The sequence below is a fragment of the Octodon degus genome, unplaced genomic scaffold (genome assembly GCF_000260255.1).
Source record: "Octodon degus isolate 3935 unplaced genomic scaffold, OctDeg1.0 scaffold00227, whole genome shotgun sequence".
Classification (NCBI taxonomy): domain Eukaryota; kingdom Metazoa; phylum Chordata; class Mammalia; order Rodentia; family Octodontidae; genus Octodon; species Octodon degus.
This window is the reverse complement of record NW_004524803.1, coordinates 1,980,380-1,980,636: the sequence shown is the minus strand read 5'-3', so window position 1 is coordinate 1,980,636 and position 257 is coordinate 1,980,380.

Below are 257 nucleotides of genomic sequence, written 5' to 3'. Positions count from 1 at the left end.
GTGTATGCTGAGTTTTTATTTTTCATTATACAGTCATGCTTTATCTGAGAGGATAACTCCACTTTCACATCTTCCTTTTTTTCATATATTCCATCCATATAGGTTAAAACTTTATTTTTTTCATAATTTTATTGAGAAACAAATAGCAATGAGAGAGTTTCAAATCCAATTGGTAGGACAGTTTCAATAATTAACACATTGCATACATTCTTCCTAGTGGTTAATTGCTGTACAAGATGCGGATATGATATTCTATT